Below are 8,345 nucleotides of genomic sequence, written 5' to 3'. Positions count from 1 at the left end.
TGGTTCCAATTGATATTTCTCTATGATATTCTGCGGTAGGTAGGTGCATATATCATAAAGGAATTGTTTTAAGTCTGCTTCAATTATCAGCTCACAGAACTCGTCCAAATTTCTGCTTCCATACGAATATTTATGACACAATGCCACACCGAGTTCATACTTCTCACTAAGCTCCAGAAGTTTTCGCACCTCCTCAGCATCATAACATACACTCAAATCATAATTTGATGAATGTAGAGCGTCAAAACTTAGATCAGCCAATTCCCAAGCCATTTTTCTTATGGCAGAATCCAAATCCACTGCTTCTGGCCACTCTTGCGCTGAATATTGCATCCACATATTTATAGGATGGAGAGCTCTGAAAATACAACAATTGCATTCATTAGTTTAGTAATTATATTGTGATAAAATTAAAAATACTCACGTGAAATTCGACTATGTCTATGAAATGAGCAAGTTGATACATATTTTATATTATTCTACCATATTTTCACTATTTACAAAAAAAAAGATTGTAGTTATACTCTCAAAACTTTCAATCCAAAACATTGAATTTCATCAATGATCGGGTTTTAGCACCAGGATAGTCCTGTGAACTTTGACCCATATAAGTAAGTGTGAATTTGGCTTTGGATGAATTCACTTCACGAATGAAGTCTTCTGTGAATTGCTCTGTGACACGTTTTGGAAGCCATGCTTTAAAAGGAGTATTACTTTCCTCATCCAATAGAACTACTTGAATGGATTTACCATATCGTGTGGAATACATTGACATTTTTTCTATTTTATATTCTCTATCAATAACCAGGGCGGTTATAGGTTTTTGCTCTAAAGCTTCACTTTGTTGAATTATAGCAAAATTGATTTTTTCAATGTCAAATTTCAAATTATCCATATTCATAAATATAGTGAAATTACGGTTCAAAAATATAAACTATGTTCACCTTTGTGATGATGATGTTCACTTTTTGGATTGGTAAATACTAGCTGCTGTCGTCAACACAACTCAACAAATACTCACTAACTATTCAATTACGTTAGGTAGTCTGAACTGAGTGAGAATATATGATACACTAAGCTTATATAGAAAATCATCCTCGAAAAGAGGGAGGGGTTCAAGGTTATGCATCGATGACAGTTATATCTCAAGGTCAAAGCACAAGTCCAGGGCCATGCCTCGAGGACCTATGATGTGACATCATACAAGGTCAAACATCGAGGTCACGTATTGAGCAAGAATAAATCTCAAGGTCGAACCGCATGGTCATATTGAACGTGCATAATGCAAGATCATGAGGTATCTTTCAAGACCAAACTTCAAGGTCACATATTGAGGAACAGACTCAAATCTCAAGGTCGACACCCATGATCAAGGTCATATCATCTGACACGTAACTGAAGGTCATATGACGTCATTCAAGGACAAGGTCAAATGGTGGGGGGAGGTCCTCAAGCGGCCTTAGACAACTACTATGATCAAAAACATAAAAAAGTTACAGAATATAAAACAAATACTTGGTGGGTTACTATTGATTGTTTATTTTTCAAATTGTACAAATGTTGGTTTCCATTATGGACTTCAATGACAGTAATATTCAGTATAACTATAATAACCCTAAACAATAAATATTTGTTCGATTTCTATTATTATTATGGTAATACCATTTTTTTATTGAAAAAATACGTGTTTTTTATCAGCTTTCGGCCGATGCAAAAATGGGTTACTAAAATTTTGAAGCTGGTCAATTAAATACAAACTACGGTATGAAACTCCAGAGGGTGATTCTTCAGGTTGTTTCAAGAAAAAAGTTTTCTATGAATTTATGTCCGGAGTTACTTCGTCTCTGAGAAACAGGGCGTTGAAGTTTAAATCAAAAACGGTATTTATAAAATATCATAAATAACCTTATACCGATTTGGTTGAAATTTGCTACAGTTATTTAGAGTACAGTGGGGTGGAGTTATTTATCCCGAAGTAAATTGTAATTATTAGGTCCAGTAGCGTCACAGTGGGCACCACGGCCAACAATATAGAAAAAAAGAACGTCACTGACTTTTTTCGTAGTATTTAATTTTTTTATTGAGCAACTAAAAATATTTTTTTTTTTGTCGCTTGTGTTTTCTTCATATCAAACTTCGTTTTCGAGAAAAAAAATAACTTCGAAAAATTATCCATGGACAACATAATGGTACGTTTTTACCCGTGGGTTGATCAATAATTGACTAAACTGAATAAACAAACTCAACTTTATTTCTTTAGTTACAACAAACACTTCAACTAAAACTTCAACTTTTATTTGAATGTCTATCGCCCTACTAGATTACTTCGCATACCGCACTGTAACGTCCACTTCCCTGTGTACTTATCTGTCTCGATATGCCCGCCACTAGCGTTTACATTTCGTAATCGAACTTCGTAGAGTTTTCGCCGAAGTTCTTGCTGCTTCTCGAGAGACAGGGAACATTGGGCATTTCCGCGCTCTCAACTACGTCACGTTTGGTTTATGGTTGCCAGTGGCGGCAGCCGTTACTCTCTTTCGGGCTTGATCTACAACAATAAAATGAAAACCAAAAGTGAATTATAAACAATTTCGACCTTGAAGTTCACCTTCTGATGTTATTGATCGTCTGGCACGTTCAAAAATACCTAGAGTATTACTTATGAAATCTATTGGATTCATATCAGGACTGCGATTTTTCATTGATTGTCTGAAACGTTCAAAAATACCTGGAGTATTCCTTTTAACATTGCAATTGTCAATTATTCGATTCCTCAAGACATTCACATCTAGTACAAGAGTTTTATAAACAAGAGCCTTCAGATGACCCCATGAATAGAAATCCAGAGGATTTATATCAGGACTGCGAGCTGGCCAATTTTGAGGTCCTGCACGTCCAATACAGCGATTAGGAAAGGTGATGTCGAGATGATGACGAGCAAGAACACTAATATGAACAGGAGCCCCGTGGTACATAAACCACATGTTGCCTCTTACAATAACCGGCAATTCTTCTAACTAAATCAGTCGATTAGGTATTCACCAATCATTCCTACCCAAATGTTCAGCGAAAATTGTTGCTGAGAATGACTTTCTCTTATAACGTAGGAATTTACGTCGACCCAAAAATGCTCATGAAAGATCATAATAGCATCTCGTGAAAAATTCGCTTCGTCCGTGAATAAAATATTTGGTGGAAAATTGTGTGCCATTGTATGAATCAACCACCTGCAAAACAATAATCTTGGGTGAAAATTCCGAGACAGTAGAGCTTGAACCCGCTGTATGTGATTTGGGTATAGAAGGTTTTTTTTAGAACTGTCCATACGGTTTTCGGGTAGACTTCCAGCTGCAGTCTGCAGTGCAATCTTCCTCGTACTATTTGAAAGATCTTCTTTTATCGCATCAAATATATATAGCTTCTTCTAAATCAGGCGTTGTTGTAGTTTCTGGTCTTTCACCGCTTGCATTTTCATTGAAACTGTCAGTTTCACATAATCTTGCATGTAGCATTCTGAATGTTTTAGCACATGGAATTACTCTTTACATATTTGTTAAATTTGTTAAATATCTGGTAAATTATCCGTGCTTCTTCCACAGTTCCATTTGCTAATCCATGAGTAAAGTGTATGTCAGCCACTTCAGCGTTGCGTTGGTTAAATTATTTATTCTTGATGGAATCACTGCTAATTGATATATCACTGTCAACTGGTCTCCAAAGCATGTGTTTATGATATGCAAAGTGGTATCAGTTTTCTTCTCGAAAACGAAGCTAGATATGTGGAAAGCACAAATGACAAAAAAGTTGTATTTTCAGTTGAATAATCTAAAAAAATTAAAAACTACAAGAAGAAGTCACTGGCGTATTTTTTCCCAATATTATTTGCTGTGGTGCCCAGTGAGACTCCACTGGACCTAATAATTTCAATCTAGGACTGAATGAGCGCCTTATTACTTCAAATATCTGTACCAAGTTTCAACCAAATCGGTGTAAGGATATTCATAATATTTTATAAATACCGTTTTTTTTCCAAACTTCAACGCCGTGTATCTCAGAAACGAAGCAACTCCGAACATTTGTTCATTTGAACTTTTTTCTTAAAACCACCTAACAAATTACACACTCGAGGTTCATACCTCGTTTAGGAGACACCCTGTATATCCCAAAATGTACATATTGTACACAGTGCACCAAACTGGACACTTTCAAAGGGAAACTCCTGTCTTTAAACTAGATAGATGAAAACTTATCATTTTGTCTGAGCGTCAAATTTTATGACAAACTCAATGAAAATGTGCATATCGAAAAGTTGCTGTAACTTTTTTCCTGTCAAAAATTTTTTTTTTCTATGAAAAAATCTACGAGGCAGTTTTATACTTAGGATTTTATTCAAATGAGATATCGATAGTTATTAATGGAAAACAATTTTTTCAATGAGACACCTTGTATATTCCGGCATATTTCAAAAGAGCTTAAAATTACCTTTCCAAAAATGAAGCACAGTTGATGATTTGCTAGAGTCATTTATGAAATACAATGCTTTTAGGTTTTTTCATGTAGACTCTGAAATGTACACTTTGATCAATTAGGCTTTGGATGATGCGGCGATAACATAGAATGCAAATCTTTACTGGTAGTGGTCAAATTTTGATTTAAGCAATGAAAACGTTCTTCAATTAGTGGTTTTTGTTCAAATTTCAAACACATCATCAATGAAGTATAAGAATTATGAAAAAGGGGATAGAAAGTCTGTTTTATACAAACGAGGAAAAATACAGAAGGAGCAAGCAATTTGTATCACAGAGGTATCCAGAGAGAACACAACCTTTTGGAGACATTTTCACAAGATTGCGGCTCAATCTGATTGATGGTCATCAACTTGAAAAAAAATGCTTAAATTATATGAATCAAATAGGGATAAGGAGTGGAAAGAAATAGTCGTTTCAGGAGCTGTTGAAAATAATCCAAAAACGTCAACGTGAAATTTGAAAATATCAACTGGCCTACCAAACACTAACGTTAGGAAGATTCTGAAAAAACACAAATTCAAGCCATATAGAACCTGAAGAGTTCATCAACTCAGATCAGGAAATTTTGAACGCTGCATGACTTTTTACCATGCCCGGAAAGGTGTAACCAAGTGCGTGATTTTTCGTTAAATTGTATTTAGACAGACGAAGCTCAGGTGAGCAGTGCCGGCATTTTCAACCGCTACAATTCTTATACTTGGGCACAACAAAATTTTCATTCTACTGTTCGAAAATATTTTTCAACAAGACGGGACTTCACCTCACAACACTTCAATTGTCACCATTTATTTGGTTGCAAATTTTGGTGTTGATTGAATAGCCAACCAAGGACCCAACAGTTGGCCGGCCAGGTCACCGGACCTGACGCTTATAGACTTTTACCTCCAGGGAAGGTTGAAAGGTCTATTTTTTTTAATTGCCGACCAATTCTAGATACGAATTGGAAGCGGTAGTGATTCAAAGTTTTGCTTCTCTCACTCCTATTGAACTGATATAGTATATCCTTTTAGCAGTTTCATTGAAACTATGCGTTTTAATTAATGCTGTGAAACGCTTCCTCAACATTTTATAGCTACTACTTAATAATTTCTTTCTATTTTATCGCCGCGTCTTCCAAAGCCTACTTAATCGAAATGTGCGTTTAAAAGCCTACATGAAAAAACCTAATAGCTCTGTAAGTATTTAAAAGATGCACGTTTTCGAAAAATGTGGTGTAACTCAGAAACGATGACAGATATCAACGTGCTGTTTTTAACTTTAAGTTTGTCATTTCGACCTCCAGACACAGCCATCAGTTTTCATCTATTTAGTTTGAAAACAGAAGATTTCCTTTCAATGTGCTCAGTTTGGTCCACTCTGACCACATGATGGTCAGAGATATATAATATACGGGATGTAACAAAACAGTAGGTCGGAAATAACTCGATTTGATATGACTTACCTCAATGTAAAAAAAGTTACAGCCCAGTACAAAATTGAAATAATTTTTTTTCAATATTTCATGAACTGTTCAAGATTTTGTGGTGGAAATGGATATATGACTTTCTTATCATAAGAGCTTTTTTTTCATATAAAATCACGAAATCTGTTCAGCCCGTAACAAATTTAGGGGTATTGAACCCATAAAACCACCCAAACTTTTTTATGCGTTAGAATTGAAATAATATCTTAACACAATTGGTTAAATACATCATTTCTAATTTTATTCATTGTGTAGGACTCTTTTGAAAAGCCAGTGTTTATCGAGATGCAGGCTATTTTTTCATTATCTTTCAATAATAAAATTTATTAATTGGCTGTACACCACTTATGTTGAACTTGAGAGTGTCTGACTAGGGATTCTGTTAGTTTTTGGATTTCCAGAAGGAGATGTTATTATTTTAATGATGGTATAGGCATAATTTCCTATTCAATGAATAATGGCTGACAGTTTCCTAAAGTTGCAAGTCGCTAAATCTCTGATTGATTTTTCTGTTGGCGAAAAATTTGAGTAGCGTATAAGAAGATGCCACAGATTAAGACGTCATAGCTGATATAGAAATAAAATGAAGCGAAGTGAAAATGTCCAGATGATTGAACTCAATATTGTGTTAATTGACGCATTGAAAAAATACAAGAAAGTGTGTTGCTCAATTGTTCAACAAGAGCATTCTGACTTAGTTCAATGTCAGTTATGATTCCCGAAAATTCGACAACTATTTTCTAAAAGAGTTTATAGAATAACTATATTCTGAGCAGCCAATGACAGATATTTCATTTCATCAAAATTGTCTTGTGAATGAATCAAGGTGATATTGTTAGTTAATATATACAACACACTTTTCAGGCAACAGAAATTTGTGTAAGTCATTCATATGAATTAGAGCAAGTAATAACTCTAAAACTAATCCCTGAGGCACAACATACTTCTACGGGGTTTGTTTGAAGGTGATTGACAATGTTTCGTGATGAATTTCACTAGTTCGGACTTCCATTGTCTATTAGATAAAATGATTTGAAATCCCTGAAACAAGTAAAAAAGAATAATTAAAAAAGAGAATAGTTGAAAATAACAATTATATTAAGCAACAATAAACCTGAAATGAAATGATAGTAAAATAACCTACAAGTAAAAATATAATAATTGAATAAATAAAAATTAAAGGAATGCAAAAAGAAAATAATAAAAATAAAAAAGTGTAGAGATTCCAAGTCACGTTAGTTCACGACGTTTCGATTGTTGGTATCTACAATCGTCTTCGGGTGATGACTGGACTGATTCCTCCGAGAGATGACTATTTTATAGGTCGTTGAAATACTTTCACTTTCTCTACTTTCCATTTTCCGCTTCACTGATTCCGTGAGAGATGACCGATTTGGCGGGAGTTGGTCATTTCTCGTTTGATGATGGGTTTCCATATGTTTCGTATATCTACGCTGGCCTGGCTGAATACGTTGTTGGACAACATGTATGCGGCTTCCTTAAATTTTCTCCTGAACCAATGTTCCTCTCTGTGCAAGATCTCAGCTTGGGACCACTCGATGTTGTGTTGATGGGTCCAAACATGGTCTGCTATTCCTGATTTGCTGGTTTCTCCTCGCTGTGTGTGCTTCTTGTGCTCGGCAATGCGAATATTCAATGGCCTCTTAGTTTCACCAATATAGGATTTTCCGCACTCACAGGGTATCCGGTAAATGCAATTCTTGGAATCGCAGTCCGCGTTTGGGGGCCTGGTTTTCGTGAGGCTGCTACGGATAGTGTTACCGGATTTCAGGGATTTCAAATCATTTTATCTAATAGACAATGGAAGTCCGAACTAGTGAAATACTTCTACGGCTTGAAAACGATCTGTTGAAATACCTCTTACTCCATGGAAATTTAGTTTTCAAGTTACGTAACGTAATGTTTTTTCCATAACTTCAATAGAGGGTAACTTTTCCTTTTAATGGAAAAATACTCACTAAATACACTTGGTTGTTGTTAAGAAAGGAATGGAGTATTTTCATCTTCAATCATGGGTAATATCTATAATACACACTGTACACCTATGTGAAATCTTTCACTACTGGCTTCAATTTGAGATGTTCTGAAATCGTCTTGACCTACGTTAACAATTTCGAAAGAATCTAAGTTTATACTATTTATTGTTGTTTTTTATGTCACACTCATAAGATTACTACTAATTCAGAAGGAAATTATTTCAATCGACGGATATGGTACACAACTCAAAGTGGAGTATGAATATTTAATAATAATAATTAATTTATTGCCCATCAAAATAACAAGATAACAATAAAAAAAGTACAAAGAGAGAAAATAAAAACACTTTGTAATTG

The sequence above is a fragment of the Leptinotarsa decemlineata genome, unplaced genomic scaffold (assembly GCF_025532065.1).
Source record: "Leptinotarsa decemlineata unplaced genomic scaffold, Ldec_3_MD MMD2_tig00078422_RagTag_RagTag, whole genome shotgun sequence".
Classification (NCBI taxonomy): domain Eukaryota; kingdom Metazoa; phylum Arthropoda; class Insecta; order Coleoptera; family Chrysomelidae; genus Leptinotarsa; species Leptinotarsa decemlineata.
The sequence above is the reverse complement of the archived record's forward strand: the minus strand, read 5'-3'. Positions refer to the sequence as shown.